The 17,933-nt window shown below is 42.6% G+C and overlaps 1 protein-coding gene across 3 annotated transcripts in view; it reads right to left on the reverse strand.

The window, feature by feature from the left end:
• DAB1 (DAB adaptor protein 1) overlaps nucleotides 1–17,933 on the reverse strand; it is a 414,727-nt gene that overhangs the window by 361,851 nt on the left and 34,943 nt on the right. The window lies entirely within an intron of this gene.

Here is a 17,933-nt window from a genome sequence, read left to right on the forward strand (position 1 = left end):
ATGGCTACCTTCCAAATAAATCAAGATGCCCACTGATTGACATATTTAGCTGCTGGTATGTTTGCTCCATCCCTCTGCCTCCTCTGACCAGCTTCCATGACCCCTTAATGATGCTCAACGGTGATAAAATTTTAACAACACGTAGCTGGGCTGATAAGCCCAGTGAGCAGTTAAGAGCATATAAAGTTCCCTGGAAGAGAGACGGGAGAGAGAGAGTGTATGTGTGTATGTGTGTATGTGTTTAACAGAAACAGTCCTAGCACAACACCTCCAGACCCAGCTGAAAGCATTTGTATTTAATGGAAAATAAAAGAGAATAGTAAGTGCAAAGCAGGGTGGAGTGGTATGAAGTGATCTCAATTATATAAGTTTATCTACCTTCCAAATTGCCAGGCTCTACTTTTATCATCTATGAGCTACTGTTTCCACATCCGAAAATTACTTCCTGAATCTATTAGCAAAAGTGGATGAAAGGAAATCATCAGTTGCAAATTCTGGTCCATGCAGAATAAATCAGGGAGGGTGGCTCCCCTTGCCACCGGCATAGGCATGAACATATTTCAAGAACATAATCGCTAGGTTCTTATAAAATTCAAGTTCATTTTTTCCCATTGCAAACTTTATAGCTGTGGTACCATTCTGAAATGCACATCGGAAGATACTTAAAGGCTTATTAAAGAAGAATTGGATATAATTTTTCCAGCCTATTTCAGGCCCCTCCAGGAAGCATATCCCAAAGGGGGAATAGCAGTATGTGCTTTTTTCTAAAGCGAGTAAAATTCTGGCTGGCAAAGCCTTCCTGTGGCCTGCCCGAGAAGATCAGCACCTTTACTGGAATTTGAATTTGTTGATACAGGCATGCTAAGTGTACTCGTGACAAATTAAAACACACACACCAACCAACCAACAAAAGACGTTGTTTTAACAGTAAACATTTGTTGAATGAATGAACAAATGGATGATTTCATGACTGATGATAAGGCTAAATGTTTTGGCAGGAAAGTAAACAAGGAAGGAATAAATAAAAAAGTCCTAAGGACAGATAAACATTTCATCAGAACTATTATAATATGAGTCACCTAGGAAAACAAAGTTTTGTCATTTCAATGCGTGCTTCACTAATAAACCAAGAACATGTAAACCTTTATTAATTTCTTTTAAACGTCTATATTAAGAAAAGTATTATTTCTTGCCTGGAAAGCAAACTTTTGATGGAAGTAAATGATCGTACAGATTATGATTCTACTAATATTTGACACAAAAAGAAATTTATCCCAGAGTAAATCACCTTTCCAGTTGTGCTGGATAAATTCAGAGCTGCATTATTTGAAAATAAAAAGTGGAGTGTTTAAGTTGCAAGGAACTTTAACCTGAGAGACCTGGCCGATTCCTTCCTCGGTGCCTGCCCCCATCACCTCTCTGGCCTCTCCACTCAAATAGGACAACGTAGCCCCACCTGAAGGTTCTGCTGGGGTAGCTCTCCATCCTGGTGGCACATTACAATTGCTTATGGATCTTTCACAAAGTACCTAACTTGCACTCCCCGAGATGATGATGTAATTGCTTTGGAACTGGCCTGTGCATAGGTATTCATCACAGAAGATTTAATGTGCACCCAGTGCTTGGGGGGCTCTGCCTCATCCCGGGAGTGTAGCTGCAGCCCATGCTGTAGGGCTGGAAGGCTGAAAGTCCCTCCCTAACTTCTCCCAGGGCTCAGCATCCCATCTCTTACTGGCTGGTCCTGCTATGACCTGCCACCCTGTCCCAGGTCTCAGGGTTCTGCCTGGTTTCAGAGACACTAATCCTAAATGACAGTACCTTCACTGAGGGCTGTTCCATGACCCTGAGAGACCCTGCTGTCTGTCCCTGACTGTGTCACAAGACAGCACATGTGGAAGCTGATGGGGACAAAGGTATTCCCATGGGCTTAGTCTCGAGCTTACCCTAAAAGAATCCCTCCATGCAAGTAGTGGCTGTCTCTTCTCCCACTCATTTCCTCCACCACAGCTAAGGAGTCCTCAGTACCGTGATAAGTACTTGACCTACAGAACCTCACTGACCCTTCAGAACTGCCCTTGAAGTCAGGCAACATTGTGAGTACCACTTAAGTAGTGGCAGAGACTGAGGTGATGTCCTTGCCACAGGGCCAGGAAGTTACAAAGGTGAAACATGAATCTAACTCTGATGACAGAGACCATTGTGTGGGTCTGCTCAGGCTGCCATAACACACCACCACAGACTGGGTGGCTTAAAAAAGAGAAATTTATTTCTCACAGTTCTAGAAGCTGCAAGCTCAAGGTGCCAGCAAATTTGGTATCTGGTGAGGTACACTTTCTAGTTCATAGGCAGCCATCTTTCCACTGTTTCCTCACCTGCAGAAGGAGGAAAGCATCCCTAGAGGCTCTCATTGTTAAGGGCACTAATCTCACTCATGAGGGCTCCACCCTCATGACCTAAGCACCTCCCAAAGTCCCACCTCAAAATATCATATTGGGGGCTAGGTATCAACATATGGATTTTGAAGGGACACAAATATTCTGTCCAAAGCAGCCATGCTTCCAAACCCTTTGTGCTTGCTCTGTCCCGGGTACTGTGCTAAGCTCTGTACACAGATTCACACATTTAATCCTACCAGACCCCTATGTGGTTGATCAAACAGGAGACTCAGGCACAGACAAGATGTGCCATGTGGCCATGGTCACAGTGCTAGTAAGTGTCTGAGGCAGGAATTGAATCCAAGCTGTCTGGCTCTAGAGTCCAAACTCTGGGCCAGTCAACCCCTTTCCCTTCTCAACCACCACACGAGGTTGTCACTGAGGTGACATGCGCTGTCATCATTCTCAGGGCCCTGCACAGTAGTGATGTGTGCATGTGGCTGCTTCCACCACAGGCTGAAGCCACCTGGACGTACTCCCTTCCACCTCCTTTGAATCTAACAGTACCCAGCATATAGCAGGTATTTAATAAGGAGCTGTTCAATCCACATATCTATTCCTTCATTTAACTGACATTCTGTGTACCACCTTCTATAGCTTCCAGCGATACAAAGATGAACTGATCATGGTCCCAGTTGTCTAGGAGTTTACATTCCAAGTGCAGAGGCAGGGACACAGCTAACTGTCACAGGCCATGATGAGTGTGCTAACAGAGGTATGAAGAGGCACTGGGACAGGCTACAAGTGATTCAATAGTAACAGAAAGCCCAGCCTCCCCTTCATGGCTCCACTGTCTTGTCTTCCAAGTGCACCCAACCCAGAAAGTCTGCCACTCTTCTTAAAAAGTTCCCAACACAAACAGCTATGCCAGAGCTGATGGCAAAGCTCTGTGGTTTTGAAGTAGGCAGCCCCTGGTTGAGCCCTTTCTACTCCCAGCCCTGCGTTTTCCTCTAACCTGTCATCATATATTTACAGTGATTGGCTCAATGGGCCGGGAATTGTACTCCTTCAGTGTAGTCTGGTCTCGCTCACTGCTCGGATCTGTCACAGTGACGCTGGTGCTGCCTGGTGGAATAATGCCTACACTGCTCTAGCTAGTAAAGGTCCATTAGCCCCCCGCAGGTATAAGGAAAAATTCCATCCTTTGTTTCTCACCATAGCATCTACCACTAGAGGACTGGTATCAATTGCAAGAATTTAAGCTCCATGAATGTAGGGATACTGGACTGTATCCCTAGGGCCCAGAACAGTCCCTGGCAAGTACTGTGTGCTCAATGAGTATCTGCTGAATGAATAAACAAATACCTATTTCTTTACATGTTTGTTTTCAGCTACCTGTGAGCTTCTTGGGGATGGGGATGGCTTTTTATCTCTAGTACTTAGCAAAGTGCCTGGCACAGAGTAGATGCTTAATAAACGTGTCATGATTGAATAGATGAATGGATAGGTAGATGGAGAAATAGAAAACTGTCCTAAGACAGAGAGACTCATCAGAACACAGAACTTACTGAGAAATTACCATCATCAAGTAGTTTTATTAAGGAAAAAGACAGGGCGCTCTGTTGCGTAATGGTTCTTTTCAACAAAATTTCCCTTAAGCACACACATGCAGGCATGCCACATACACACACCAGGTACACAGAACCTTAATGAATTAGGTCCACTTGGAAGACATGAATTTGATTATGGAATCTCAGAGTTAAAAGGCCAAAAACTGATAAGCAGACTATGGCATAAAGAAGTGTTTATCCAGAGGTGATCTAGCGTCTACCTACATCAAATTCACCTGTAGATCTTGTTAAAAAAAAAAAATCAAGATTTCCAAGCCCCACTCCTTGTCTACAGAATCAGTCTTTGGCAATTTTGACAATCTTCCCAGGTGATGTGTATCCACAGAAAATTTGAGAATCATAGGCATCTCTGTATATAGTCTTCAACGTTAGCTAGTGCCAAGGGTATATCTGAAAGTTAGGGAAAGGGAACTACTTAGAAGGTAATGCAGAGGACTTTTGTCCAGTGAGACCTCCCTCTTAGTGACACAAAGACTTAAAATGTAGGGCATTATAGCTGATGCTATGTTACCTAAGACACTTCTACCAGTCAGGGCAAAGCAAGATCTAGATGACCTCCTCAACCTGGAGTGACCCTGGCAGAGGTTGATAAAGGGACTAGGTGCAAAGGTGCAGGTAGGGTTACAGGGAAGCCACATGGGATGGAGCAGCACTGCAGGGCTAGGAGCCACGGGGAGCCATCACTAGGGACCAGCTACCACCCCAAAGCCTGAAGGGATGGGGAGGAGCAGTTACTAGAATTTAACACTGAGAGGCTGGGTGGGGAGGGCCATTCTATGGGTCTGTGACCTCTATCCGAGAAAAGCAGACAGGCTGCAGTGACCCTGAAGTGAGAGAGGTAGAGAATAAAGTCCCCATCCTTACTCAGGGCCCTCCATCAGTCCTCTGCGCATGCTCCCACCAGCCAAACGAACCAGAAGCCGGAGGACAAGCACACTAATGGAATCACAGAGGTCCGCCTCCCAGGACCCAGAGCAGGGTAGAGGCAAGACCCACAGGGACAAATGGAAGATGTCCAGCATAAACCCCCAAATCTCTGAAGAGAATTCGATCCTGGCACTCTGTATCAGTTACTCCTCTGCCAGAGGGCAAGTGCCTCCAAATAATTAACAACTGGAATAGCCATTTTATTATCACGCACAGTCCCAAGGTTAGTTTGGCGACAACAAAAACTGCGAACACTCTACCTCTGTCTAAAAGATGAGAGGGAGGCAGTCAGCAAAGAAATAAGAGGAGGTTTAAAGCTGAAGACTTTGCTGAAAATCCTGGGACACTGGAGCCTCAAATCTGAATGTCTTTCTTAACTCTGAAATAGGTATAAATAAAGCCCCCGAACTCTGCCTACCTTGGAACATCTCCCCTAATCATCACATGAGATATCGGGTATTAAGTGCCTTCCTGAAATTGCCAAGCCCTATAAAATGTAAGTTATAATTGCCCCCCTAAGTACAGTACAGATGTGCAAAATCTGTGCATGGGGAGGAGGGAGTAACCGATTCTGTTTTCACACTTGAATGATCTGTGCCCAAATCAAAGGCGAACCACAACATATGCTTTCGTGTGAGTTTCCGTATTTTTAGCAATGTGTTAGGGAGATGGAGTCACTGGGATGTACTGAATTTGGCAACGCAGCACAGCATGCCTCAGCAACTTGGAGGTGGGTTAAGAACATATGTTTAACAGCCTTTTTCATGAATCCAAAAGGGGAACAGTGAGGATGTCACTGCTTACTAAAATTGCTGCTACTTGAAGCATTTTCTACCTTTGATTAGCTTCCCTTTTAAAGTAAATGAATGGCGGGGGAGTGAAGATCACTGGAAAAAATGTCAAAAGACCCCGCTTTGCGATGCTGTCTCTGTCACCAGCTGAGCTGTACATCTTGGGGGTTGAAGCTAATCTGGAGTTTCCAAACTATGATGTGGGTGGCCCTAGGGTGATTTTTTGCAGTTGTCTGAGAGCCTCACAGGAGGGTCCCCGAAGTGAGGAAGAGGAGGTGGTGAGGAAGGGCTGCCAGCTAAGAACCCCTTCCCAGGTCTTTACCAATTTCGTACAGTGGAGTTATGGGTGGAACCTCACTTACAAACAAGTTCTCATTGCTTAACACACAATACAAATGAGAAAAAAGAAAACATTTTAAAGTAGATGATTTTTAAGATCCCTTAAAATGTAATATGAGATAGATTTATGAACTCCATCACATCTCATTGCATTTGGAGCTGTGAAGCCAGCAGTATTTGCCCAAATCTCCCTTCCAGTCTAAAGCATGAACCAAGGTACCTACTGAAGCTACAAAGTAAGAATTACCTACTCAGAGTGAAATTAATACTGTGGCTCACAGGCAGGTTTGTAATAAATACTTTTTAGAATAAATGTAGACTGGGTCTTCTGCCCCAGGAGTGGCTTAGCTGCTTTAGTGAGAGCTTGATCGCTACCTGTTAGCAACTGCCTATGGTTGGAAACAGGCTAGCCGACCTCCATCATCCAACTAAGCAGTGCCCCCAGGGAAACACAGACAATGCTGTCTGCTGTTCAGCAGCTGGAACAACCACCTCCCAAATTATGCAAATGAGGATGGATTCAGCATCGCTCACTGGATAAAGTTTAATCTCCAAGTCACACATCAAATACGATTTCTCACTCTCTCCATTTTGCAGACAAGGAAACAGACACAGAAGCAAGAAATCAAATCTTTGTGTTGAAAGTCAAGGACTTGCTTTAGAACTCCATCTTTCATGAATGCCTGATTTGGGGTAAGTTATTTCACCATTCTGGTCCCAGTTTTTCCAACTGCCAAATGGAAACAGTGACATTACTTCATGTGGAAAGCCATGTGAAGTTCTTAGAAAAGTGCTTGGCGCACAGGAAGCACTCCGTTAATGCTGGCTATTGCTTTTATTATTTTGTCAATAAGTTATGTGCCAAGCACTTTGCAAAGTTTGAACAGACCATTCAACAAAGATTTATCGAGCACCTACAAGGTGCTAGACACCACTCCTATTCATTTAATGCCACAACAACACTGTGAAGTAGGTATCATTATCTCCACTGTAAAGATATGAAAATTGAGCCTTAGAGAAATTAACAACAAACTAAAGAGTAAAACTGCCTGACCCAAAGCTAAGCCTTATCTTTTCTTGAGTTTGCTGTAAAGCTGACCTAGTATTATGTAAATAAATTACCTAGCTCAGAATAGGTCCTAATAAACAGTGGCTACTGTCATTAACAGAATCATTTATGTTACCATACTGTTTAGTACTCTGTTTCCCAAATATCAGTCAATCACACAGCCGCTTCTTTACTTTTAACACCTGTCTTTACATACCGATTTTTTTTTGACTTGGTATAGATTTATACTATTGTAAAATGGGGGAACAATTTTTACAACACTCAAAAACTACACCTGTGTTGTTTCTATATCTTGGCACCTCAGAAAATCCTGTGGGACTTTAAAAAAATTATCTCTTGATCTTAAAAATTTTAGTCCAGTCGGCTTATGCTTCTGTCATATAAGGAAATGAATTTATTACAGCTTTCAAAAATTATTTTTGCTATGCTCTACATATGTAAAAAAAATTTTAATAGTTATCACAGGATGATAATTGACATTAACTTCTGATAAAGTGACTTTGTCTAGATTTTTTTTCATTGAAGTATAGTTGATTTACAATGTTAATATCTGCTATACAACAAGGCAATTCCACATACTGAATATTTTTGAATAAGTGATATAAGCATTTTAGATGATGCAGGTAAACAGCATAGCACAAAGCCTGAAACACAGCAGTAATGATAATAATGATAAAAGTAACAACAACAACAACGGTGTGTCTACTATTATTATCATTGCATGTCAGCACTAGGGATACAAAAATGAAATAGCTCGTACAGGGCTAAGTCTTGTGGGGAGACACATAAACCAGCACCAAGCACACGAAAGAACATCTTACAGCAGGAGCTAAGATAAGATCTGTGTCTGGCGAGAATAATCAAGAAAGGCTTTACAGAGGAGGCAGCCTTTGGTTTACCCTGCGGGATGAAGAGGAGTTTGTCAAATACACAATTAAAGGGCACTCCCAGCAGAGAGGTTGTGTCTAGGTCCTCCTCCAAACCCCACCCCTAGCACAGGCATAACAGCCTGCTGGTTACACCTGAAATGTAAAGAGCTGATGACTGTGAATCTCTAATACCTCCTCCAAGCTTCTGTTTCACCCATCTCCTAAAATATTTTCATTCCAGAGACTTCCAGAGAAAGAAGGGTGAAGAGAAAGAAAGTCTCTTGGGTAATCTGCTTATTGTAAAGAAATTCAACCTCATGTTCCTTTGTCACTCCCAAAGGGATGCTTCTACGCGACAGGCTCATCACCTGCAAAATTATTGCAAGGAGCTGGTTCTTAGTTATGTACAAGCAGAACAGCATTCAGAGCATCTTCACACGGTTGGTTTTGTAACTCAAGAAAGACTGCTCTGATTTAGCTTATTTTTCCAATTCGAACTCGGAAGATAATGGAACAAATGGATACCGGTACCTGTCAGATGAGAGAGAAACAGAAACACAGGAAACAAGCTTCAGGTAATCAATCCAGGCTTCTCACATCTAGGCATGGAGATAGTGTAATCATTTTGGAGGCCAGAACACAAAACAGAAAGCTCCCGAGTATTTTTATACAGAAGATGTTACTCTTAAAATACTGATGATGTGTCAACGTCTGTAGATTAAGTACTGCCTTGTATCGTGGAGCTGTACACGTCACTCATGCAGATTGCTCACTGTGTTCTCACTTGGTCTCAGATCTTTCAGATCCAAGAAGCATCCCCACCGCAGCCTAGTAAAGCTTTTAATGAGGAAACCAGTCTCCCCACTTTTTCTTCTGCACTCACCATCTGCCTTGGCTTGCCTGCCATGCGCAGAGGCTTCAAAATCCACTGAAATAAATCTGTGGTGTCTATACATCCAATTCTCAAAGACTATGACTTTACAGCTCCTCAGCCCCTACCAACCCCTTCATATTAACAACTGGGCATGGCTTTCAAGATTTCTCTCAGACGTGATGGTGTGAAATTAAATTTTTAGCTCACTGCTTTCCCAGATCTAACTCTAGCCCCTGGTCCTCAGATGCCCTGACCCAGAGAGTTTCCCAAGACAAGATGCTGAAGGCAGATGTGGCTGCTTCTTGTAGGTCCCAGCAAAAAAGCTGCTGGATGGTACTTTTGTTTGTCTGTACAGAGGAATGGAGCATGTGCTCTGAGGCTGAGGTTTTTAATTATGTCTAAAGTATACAGGACATAATAATGCTTTCATTTTCTTTTGCCCATCTCAGCCAAGAGAAACACCCACACTGCTGCCCACCTCATCCAAGGATGAACCAACAGGCGACCTGCTGTGCGTGGCTGGAAGATCAATAACAAGCCAACATGCTCCCACGTCAGCAAGGAGGAAACACAGGGAGGTGGCTGACAGTCGGATTAGAGATCCCGCTCTGCTGATCACCTACCCTGAGCCACTGGCCAAGTGGCTTCTCCTTGCTGAGTCTGTTCCTTCTGAATGAGGATGAATCCTTATCCTTCTATGTTGAAAGGAGGTTCATTCGCTTATTCTTTCAACAAATATTTACTAAGTGCTCTATTAGTTTTCTGTTGCTGCCCTAGCAGATTACCACAAATTTAATGGCTTCAAACAACACAGCTGTAATTATGTTCAGTGCTGTAGAAGTCCAACAAAGGTCTCACTGGGCTAAAATCAGCTGTCAAGAGGGCTGCATTCCCTTCTGCAGCCTCAGGTGGAGAATCCATTTCCTCGTTTTTTCTAGCTTCTGGAGGCCTCTAATTCCTTGGCTTGTGGCCCCTTCTTACATCTACAAAGCTAGCAAAGGCAGGCAGAGTCCTTCTCATGATGCCATCTCTCTGGTTCTCTGCAGCCAGGAATGTTCTCAGCTCTTAAGGACTTGTGTGATTAGATTAGGCCCACCTAGATAATCCAGAATGACTTCTCATCTCAGGGTCCTAACCTTAATCCCATCCACAGAGTTCTTTCGTCATGTATAGTAACATATTCACAGGCCCAGAGAATTGAGGCATGGAAAACTTTGGGGGCCATTATTTTGCCCACCACAAACACATACTCTATACAGCAGTGACCAAAAGGAAAATCCCTGCTTGAGGGAGTAAACATTCTAGTGGGTGGGGACAGACAATAAACATTAAAAAAAAGAAGAAAAGTATTCAGTACGTTAGAAGGTCTGAGTACTATGGAAAAGATAGAAGCACAAGAAGGTGAAGGGGAATAGAAGTGTCAGGGTCTGGGGACAGACCGCAGGATTTAAGATGGTGGGAATATATATTACAGGGTGGTATGCATGAAATTGAGATCATGAAAGGGTTGTAATTATTGTGAAATTATAAGGTCATTAATTTTCAAAAATGTAATTAGAGGGCCTAGCCCATGCTAGTTCCTTTTTCCCTTCCAACAGTGATGATTTTCCCATGAAGAACCCTGGTTAAAGTTTGTCCCTCTGATTCTTAGAGTGAGGTATCTTGGCCCAGAATGCAACAAGCTTTGTAGCACAGTGAAAACTGCAGAGGTTCAGCTCTGCAAATTACTGGCTGGGAGACCTGGAGACATCATTTTCCTTACCTGGACCTCAATGTTTTCATAGATTGATTGGCACTTACCCCTGGAACCTCACACTATTTGGAAAAAAAAGAGCAGCAAGTGTAATCAAAACAGTGTGGTAAGAGATTTCTGCACATTACTTTTGTATCCTGCTACTTTATTAAATTCATCGATTAGTGCTAGCAGGTTTCTGGTAGAATCTGTAGGGTTTTCTATGTATAATATCATGTCATCTGCAAAGAGTGACAATTTTACTTCTTCTTTTCCAATTTGGATTCCTTTCATTTCATTTTCCTCTCTGATTGCTGTGGCTAACACTTCCAAAACTATGTTTAATAATAATGGTGAGAGTGGGCACCCCTGTCTTGTTCCTCTTCTTGGAGGGAATTCTTACAGTTTTTTACCATTTAGAATGACTTTGGTTTTGGGTTTCTCATTATGGCTTTTAAGAGAAATTAAGGAAACTCTCCCATTTACCACTGCAAAAAAAGAATAAAATAGCTAGGAATAAACCTGCCTAAGGAGGCAAAAGATCTGTATGCAGAAAACTATAAGACACTGATGAAAGAAATCAAAGACGATACAAACAGATGGAGAGACATACCATGTTCTTGGACTGGAAGAATCAACACTGTGAAAATGACTGTACTACCCAAAGCAATTTACAGATTCAACGCAAGCCCTATCAAATTATCAACAGCATTTTTCACAGACCTAGAACAAGAAATCTTACAATTTGTATGGAAACACAAAAGACCCCGAATAGCCAAAGCAATCTTGAGAGGGAAAGATGGAGTTGGTGGAATTAGGCTTCCTGGCTTCAAATTATACTACAAGGCCACAGCGATCAAGACAGGATGGTACTGGCACAAAAACAGAAAGGAAGATCAATGGAACAGAATAGAGAACTCAGAGGTAAACCCAAGCACATATGGGCAACTTATCTTTGACAAAGGAGGCAAGAATATACAATGGAAAAAAGAAAGCTTCTTCAATAAGCGGTGCTGGGAAAACTGGACAGCAACCTGTAAAAGAATGAAATTAGAACACTTCCTAACACCATAAACAAACATAAACTCAAAATGGATTAAAGACCTACATGTAAGGCCAGACACTATAAAACTCCTAGAGGAAAACATAGAACACTCTATGACGTACATCAAAGTGAGATCCATTTTGACCCACCTCCTAGAATAATGGAAATAAAATCAAGAATAAACAAATGGGACCTCATGAAACTTGAAAGCTTTTGCACAGCAAAAGAAACCATAAACACAGCAAGAGGACAACCCACAGAATGGGAGAAAATACTTGCCAATGAAGCAATGGAGAAAGGATTAATCTCCAAAATATACAAGCAGCTCATGCAGCTGAATACCAAAAAAGCAAATAACCCAATCCACAAATGGGTGGAAGACCTAAATAGACATTTCTCCAAAGAAGACATACAGATAGCCAACAAACATGAAAAGATGCTCAACATCATTAATCATTAGAAAAACGCAAGTCAAAGCCACAATGATGTATCACCTCATATCGGTCAGAATGGCCATCATCAAAAAATCTGGAAACAATAAATGTTGGAGAGGGTGTGGAGAAAAGGGAACCTCCTGCACTGTTGGTGGAAATGTAAGTTGGTACAGCCACTATGGAAAACAGTTTGGAGGTTCCTTAAAAAACTACAACTAGAACTATCATATGATCCAGTAATCCCACTACTGGGCATATACCCAGAGAAAATCATCACCCAAAAAGGAACATGTACCATAATGTTCATTGCAGCACTATTTACAATAGCCAGGACAGGGAAGCAACCGAAATGCCCATCAACAAATGAATGGATAAAGAGGATGTAGCATATATATACAATGGAATATTACTCAGCTATAAAAAGGGATGAGATGGAGCTATATGTAATGAGGTGGATAGGGCTAGAGTCTGTCATACAGAGTGAAGTAAGTCAGAAAGAGAAAGACAAATATTGTATGTTAACTCACATATACGGAATCTAAAAATGGTACTGATGAATTCAGTGACAAGAACAAGGACGCAGATGCAGAGAATGGACTGGAGAACTCAAGGTTTGGGAGGGGGCGGGGGGTGAAGGGGAAGCTGAGACGAAGTGAGAGAGTAGCACAGACATATATATACTACCAACTGTAAAATAGCCAGTGGGAAGTTGTTGTATAACAAAGGGAGTCCAACTCGAGGATGGAAGATGCCTTAGAGGACTGGGACGGGGAGGGTGGGGGGGTCTTGAGGGAGGGTGGGGGGAGTTGAGGGAGGGAGGGAATACAGGAATATGTGTATAAAAACAGATGATTGAACTTGGTGTACTCCCCCAAAAATAATAAATAAATAAAATTAAAAAAAAAAAGATGTGACATATACATACAATGGAATATTACTCAACCATAAAAAGGAATGAAATGGAGCTATATGTAATGAGGTGAATTGACCTAGAGTCTGTCATACAGAGTGAAGTAAGCCAGTAAGAGAAAAACAAATACTGTATGCTAACTCGTATATACGGAATCTTAAAAAAAAAAATGGTACTGATGAAGCCAGTGACAGGGCAAGAATAAGGATGCAGATGCAGAGAATGGACTGGAGGACACGGGGTTGTGGGGGCAGGGGGCGAAGGGGAAGCTGGGACGAAGTGAGACATAGCATAGACATATATACAGTACCAAGTGTAAAATAGATAGCTAGTGGGAAGTTGCTGTATAACAAAAGGAGATCAACTCAATGATGGGTGATGCCTTAGAGGGACAGGACAGGGAGGGTGGGAGGGAGTTGCGGGAGGGAGGGGACATGGGGATATATGTATAAATACAGCTGATTCACTTTGGTGTACCTCAAAAGCTGGTACAAGAGTGTAAAGCAATTATATTCCAATAAAGAGCTTTAAAAAAATTTTTTTTAAATAAAGTCAAAAAAAAAAACAAAAACAAAACAGTGTGGTAGCAGTATAAAGACAGACCTATAGATCAAAAAAATAGAGAGTCCATAAATAAACCCTCACACACATGGTCAACTGATTTTGGACAAGAGTGCCAAGATCATTCACTGGGGGAAAAGACAGTCTTCAACAAATAGTGTTGGGAAAATTAGATATCCACATGCAAAAGAATGAACTTGGACCTTACACAATATTCCAAAATTATCTCAAAATGGATCAAAGACCAAAAGATAAAACTTAAAACTATAAAACTCTTCGAAGAACACATAGGGGAAAAGCTTCATGACATTGGGTCTGGCAATGATTTCTTGGATATGACACCAAAAGCACAGGCAAAAAAATAGATAAACTAGACCACATAAAAATGTAAAACTTCTGTGTATCAGAGGATACAAATAACAGGGTAAAACCGCATGGGAGGAAATATTTGCAAATCACATATCTGACAAGGGGTTAATATCCAGAATATATTAAGAACTCATATAACTCAACAACAAAAATAACCACAAAGAACTGAATTTAAAATGGGTGTACGACTTTAGACATTTTTCCAAAGAATACATATGAATGGCCAGCAAGCATATAAAAAGATGTTCAACATTACTAATTATTAAAGAAAATGCAAATCAAAACTGCAAGTGGGTATCACTTCACATCCACTAGAAGGGCTACTATCAAGAAAACATATCACAAGAATAGGCAAGGATGTGGAGAAATTGGAACCCTTGTGCATTACTGATGGGTAGATAAAATGGTTCAGTTACTATGGAAAACAGTATGGTGTTCCTCAAAAAATTAAAACTAAAACCACCATATTATCCAGTAGTTTCGATTCTGGGTATATATCCAAAAGAATTGAAACCAGAGTGTTGGGGAGCTATTTGTACACTCACTTTCATCGCAGCATTATTCACAATAGCCAAGCGGTGGAAGCACCCCACGTGTCCAACAATGGATGAATGGATAAACAAAACATGGTATATACATACAATGGAATATCGTTCAGCCATAAAAAAAAAAAAAGGAATTCTGACACATTCTTACAACATGGAAGAAACTTGAAGAGATTACACTAAGTGAAATAAGTCAGTCCCCACCCCCCAAAAACCACAAATGTTATATGATTCCACTTATATGAGGCACCTAGAATACCCAAATTTATGGAACCAGAAAGTAGAATGGTGGTTGCCAGGGGGTGGGGGATGGGAGAAATCAGGAGTTGTTTAATGAGTACAGAGTTTCAGTTTTGCAAGACAAAATGTTCTAGAGATCGGTTGTACAACAATTTGAATATCCTCAACACTTAAAAAATGGTTGGGGTGGTAAATTTTATGATATGTGTATTTTATCACAATAAATTTTCTAATTTAAAAAGTAGTAATGTAAGATCAGTGAGGATGTGTGTGTAGGATGTTTGTAAAGCACATTAGGAATGTAAGCACTGCCCCCATGCTATGATGTGCTCTCTGACGAGAAGCGATGGCTTTTGCAGAAGCATGCGCTCTCTCCCATATCTTCCAGGATGAACAGCACACAAAATGGGGTGTCTGCCCATGGTCCACAGCAGCCACAGGACACCATTTCTCAAGGTTTCTGTGGCAGACTGTGCACTCCTCCTGTCCAGATGAAGTACTGATGGACTGGCTATTATTGAAACATTGCAAATCAACACAAATAAAATATGGTACTATGTTTTGAAACAGGAGAAGCAGGGCAACCTTGAGTCTCGATGTTTCACATAAAATTCTTCCTTGGATTTGTGTTAGCGCCTTTCAGTTCTTCCAAATTTTAGAGAAAATCACAGTCACAACCCGGCTGAGCCTGTGTAAAACAAGATGTGTGGCTGAAATTAGCTTCACAAGCTCATTTCTCTGTGTGGGCTCTGGGCATGAGAAAATCATCCCTTGGATCATCTGTAACACATTCACTCAACAAACATTCGCTTAGCGCCTACCATGTGCCAGCTCTTAGCCAGGTAAGTAAGACACATCCTCTGCCTTCTAGGAGACTCACTGGAGTTGAGGAGTCAGAGACAAAAACCTGTGGTTACATTTCAAGGTTTGCAGAATCCAGAGGCAGGAGACAGCATGACATACTCCAGGAAAGAGAGAACAGCTCAGTAAGAGTGGAATTCAGGCTTCAAGGCAGGGAAAAAGGCGCTAAAGGGAGGTACTAAGAAGTCACTGGGTTAGAACACAGTGCAATTAAATTCTAGCCACATGGCAGTGTTTCCCACTAAAGATGTCCCCAAAATGGCACGGTGCCATGGAGACGGCCCACTGGTGCTTCTTCATTGCTGATTTTATTTTGCTTCCAAAGAAACAGATGGTTCGGGACTTCTCTGGTGGTACAGTGGTTAAGAATCCACCTGCCAACGCAAGGGACACAGGTTTGAGCCCTGGTCCAGGAGGATCCCACATGCTGCGGAGCAACTAAGCCCATGTGCCACAACTACTGAACCTGTGCTCTAGAGCCCGCAAGCCACAACTACTGAGCCTATGTGCCACAACTACTGAAGCCCGCGTGCCTAGAGCCCATGTTCCACAAAAAGTGAAGCCACCACAATGAGAAGCCCACGCACCATAACAAAGAGTAGCCCCCACTCGCTGCAACTAGAGAGAAAGCCCGCATGCAGCAATGAAGACCCAACATAGCCAAGAAGGAAGGGAAGGAAGGAAGGAATGAGGGGTCATTGATCGCTCCTTTGGGAGGCATTTAACGCTGTCCACACCCTCCTCTTGAAAGATGCACATTCCAGGGAGTTAAGAGCATGGGTTACAGTCAGCAATAGGCAAGGTTTTGATTTGAACTGTGCCTGTCACTCCTTGGCTGTGAGGCCTTGGTGAGGGACTGAACTGCCCAATATCTGTATATATAGTATAACAAGGGAGAGGAGGATGGTTTCTATCTCATTGGATTGTTGTATGGTTTACATGAGGAAATCAGTGTCAAGTGCTTAGCGCACAGTAAGCACTTTGTAAATGGTATGGATGGTATTCATCCAGTTATTCATTCTCTCATCAGATATTTAATAGGCACTGTTCCAGGCACCAGGGTTTAAAGATAAAGCACAGTCCTCAAAAAGCCTCCAGGCTAGTGGGTCAGATTGACATAATTATAGCAGACGACAGAATGTTGACATGTTTTCTTTCTCCACCACTTAGGCCCCTTTGAAGAAGGGTCTTGTCTAGTTTATCTCCATTAGAAGGATGGGACAGAAGTCGTACTGAGACAGGCCTGGGACCTGGGACTCTCTGCTGTAGTGCTGCAATGCTTGCACCTGGACAAATGTCTCCTGGAACAACAAAAAAAACTGGGATTTTCTAGGTAGTGCAGTGGTTAAGAATCCACCTGCCAATGCAGGGGACATGGGTTCGACCCCTGGTCCAGGAAGATCCCACATGCTGCGGAGCAACAAAGCCCATGAGCCACAACTATTGAGCCTGTGCTCTAGAGCCCGTGAGCCACAACTAATGAGCCCATGTGCTGCAACTACTGAAGCCTGCATGCCTAGAGCCCGTGCTCGGCAACAAGAGAAGCCACCACAATGAGGAGCCCCTGCACCACAATGAAGAGTAGCTCCCACTCACCGCAACTAGAGAAAGCCCGTGTGTGGCAACGAAGACCCAATGCAACCAATAACTAAATAAATAAATAAATAAAATTTATTTAAAAAAATACAAAGAAACTATATGGGACTAAAAATAACTGCATGCATACGCAGTTGGGACAAATTCTGGACAAAAGATACAAAAAGACCAAAAATCCCAACTGCCACTTCTGAAGAGCCAGGAGCAAATACAGGGTGTCAGAAGCAAAAGAAGGGTATTGTGCATGCCCCTGCACTAAACACCACCTAAGGGATGGGCAAACCACCTAAGCCACCCCTCTGGCCTGACCCCTGGACATACCCTCACACCAACCAGGAACCAGCTCGCCCCCGCTTGGGGAACGAGCAAGAGAACCTGTTACTTGTTTTCACTCCCTCCTGTGGCCGCTGGAGCCCCAGGAAAGCCTCGCCTGAATTTCTTGGCTGGCCTCTTGTCAATTCTATTGATTGGGGGAAGGCCAAGAGCCCTTCATTATGCCTCATCATCTTCTCTTTTGAAATATGCATTTTTCTATTTTTTTATCATGATGGAATGTGATCTTCACACCAGCTTTTCGAATGAAGGGATATCAAGGACTATCCACTGGTTCTATCCCTTTCTACCTTCTAAAATCTGAAGCTCACGCAGCATTAAGCTGCAGAGCAGTCCTTCTCTCTCTTCAGGAGCAAGTTTGTGGGCTGCCTTCAGATCACATGGGCTCTATCGTTCCCAGAGGCCACAGAAAATTTCCCACCAACCTGGCCG

Source organism: Hippopotamus amphibius, chromosome 1, assembly GCF_030028045.1.
Source record: "Hippopotamus amphibius kiboko isolate mHipAmp2 chromosome 1, mHipAmp2.hap2, whole genome shotgun sequence".
Classification (NCBI taxonomy): domain Eukaryota; kingdom Metazoa; phylum Chordata; class Mammalia; order Artiodactyla; family Hippopotamidae; genus Hippopotamus; species Hippopotamus amphibius.